Genomic DNA, 2,500 nt, shown 5'->3' with positions numbered 1-2,500 from the left:
TATATCGCGAGCGGGAGATGATCAACCACCATCGCCGCCGGGCCTACCAGATCACATGTGCCTATGAGCTAAATGTCAATTATGTAACTTGGAATCCTGTTATGTCACCTCTTGAAGCATTTCTGCATTGTGGAGTACACTGGAATTCATTATATCGTTCGCCACCAACTAGGGCGCAGTGCAGAATTATGCCGAAACGGTCGTTGTGATAAATAAAGTTTCCAGCACACTCTGCCTTCCGTATCAATTATTTAGAACATACATACATACATACATACATTTTTTTATACGCACTTTTAAAGCCTAGGTTCATGGGCCCGGTTTCCCGGTTTCTATGGCGTATGTTTTCCCCCCAGCTGGACGGGACGCCAGTCCATCGCAGCGTTACTCAAGAAACAGGAAGAAAGAATGAGAGAAAGTTGGGGCGAAAGAGTACAACAAGAGTGCCACCACCCCCTTCCGGAGCCTCGTGGAGCTTTAGGTGTCTTCGCTCAATAAACACATACAACGCCCGGTTTGGGAATCGAAACCGTGATCCTCCGACCGTGAGTCCGCTGCCCTAACCACTGGGCCATTTCGCCTCCACATACATACACACATGTATTAGTCCTGGCGTTGTTTGCAGTGCCAGTACTCATACCAACACTTGGGCTGCTTAATTGGATGCTTGATGAGATCAGAGCCATTGACGTGAAAACCAGAAAAATACTAACAAGCATAATTTCCACATAAACAGTGACGTAGAGCGCCTCTACCCAAAGCAAAAACAAGGTGGCAGAGGCTTAGCATCGATTCAAACTGCCTTTGAATGTCGTATCATATCCCTTCGGTAACATCTTTTAACCACCAAGTGTCAAAGTGAATCCCTTGAGCAAGTTTGTATACATTAGGCTGAGAATATCATAAGACTTGGAAGGCAGCTCCTTGGGCAACATTCCTTGTTTGATAACCTAGAATACATGCCCAAAGAAGTCGCACGACTCTACTGCAACGTATCATCAGATGAAAGGATGAGCCTATTTGAGCAGAAGACTAGCTTGGATATGTCAGCAGAAAGCTCCGAGATGATAGTAATATTGATTATCAAAGCGGTCTATCATGAACCAAAAGCCGGATTACTACCTCCCACTTTGAATGGTATGCGTTTGCAGGAACAAGAGATATCAACCAAATACTTGATGCACGAAGGGATAGAGATGAAGGAAAAGCAGTAAAATGTGACAACCGATGCACTTTGTGGAGTTGTTGTTTTTGGCACTCCGTCGCTTACGACGTCGAGGGTTCCAGTTGATCCGATCATCGGAACAGCCTGCTCGTGAAATTAACGTGCAAGTGGCTGAGCACTCCACAGACACGTGTACCCTTAACGCCACCACCACCAATAACAACAACAACCACAGCAATAGTATTAGCAACAATATATATTTCAGTATAAAGAATTCATTAAGAGACTTAATAAATCAAAATTCCTTTACACATCTTCAGTTAGCTTACCAATTATTTTTGTTGGTAGCTAATTTATAATATATTGATATATATATATATATATATATATATATATATATATATATATATATACACGCGCATGCACACGCACGCACATACATATACACATTACACCCCTACCTTACCTTTGTCTTAATTCACATTCTACTTCTAATACACACCACCAACACCACCCTCACATCCCATTCACCGAAAATTTCAAAGTTCTTTTTTCCTTTCTCACCCCCGACATCATCACCTCATATCTATCCACTTTAGGTTCCCTTACAACACTTACTTAATCTATCCCACCATGCACCTGGCCACCACTCCAGTCTCTTAACCATTCCACTCTTCCACCCGTTTCTACACCCGACTGTGTCTTCTCAGTGATTAAGTTACAATTAAGGACCCCGTTGATGGTGTTGCTAAAGTTGTACTTGTTTTTACTATCGTTATCGCGCTTATTGTTTAATTGTTGTTGTTGTTGTTCCTACTGAATTTACTGCTGTTGTTATTGTTGTTACAATGGAATTTACCGCTGTTACCGTTGTTTTTACTTTTATTTTTGATGTTCGTGTTGCTGTTGTTGTGGTTCTTGGTGTTGTCAATGTACGTCTCTACGTTCTGCATGTACGATGGGTTTAACAGGTCTGTGCGCGTGTGCATGTATGAATGCGTATATTTCGGCATATGTATCTTCTTTCTTTCTTTTTATTTTATTTGTTTCAATCATTAGACTGCGGCCATGTTGGGGCACCTCTTTGAGGAATCTTTTATCGAATGGATCAACCCAAGTACTTGCCATTTTTCTTAAAGCTTGGTACTTATTCTGCCCTTCTTTTTTTTTTGTAGAACGATGACGTAAACATACCAATACAGGTTATCAAGCTGTGGTAAGTGATACACACATACATGCTATTTTATATTTGGGTATATACTTTGAAGTACGCCGTTTAAAGCTCGTTCACAGCATCCGGCTACCTAATATCATATATATATATATATATATATA

The 2,500-nt window shown here is 41.1% G+C and overlaps 1 long non-coding RNA gene across 1 annotated transcript in view; it reads left to right on the top strand.

Annotated features, from left to right (window-relative positions):
- Positions 1-2,383, top strand: part of LOC128250819 (uncharacterized) — a 368,397-nt gene extending 366,014 nt beyond the window's left edge. The window contains exon 6 of the long non-coding RNA XR_008266801.1: positions 2,341-2,383. This is a non-coding gene — a long non-coding RNA (uncharacterized LOC128250819). The remainder of the gene's footprint in view (positions 1-2,340) is intronic.
- The last annotated feature ends 117 nt before the right edge of the window (positions 2,384-2,500 follow it).

The sequence above is a fragment of the Octopus bimaculoides genome, chromosome 25, assembly GCF_001194135.2.
Source record: "Octopus bimaculoides isolate UCB-OBI-ISO-001 chromosome 25, ASM119413v2, whole genome shotgun sequence".
NCBI lineage: Eukaryota > Metazoa > Mollusca > Cephalopoda > Octopoda > Octopodidae > Octopus > Octopus bimaculoides.
The sequence above is the reverse complement of the archived record's forward strand: the minus strand, read 5'-3'. Positions and strand labels throughout refer to the sequence as shown.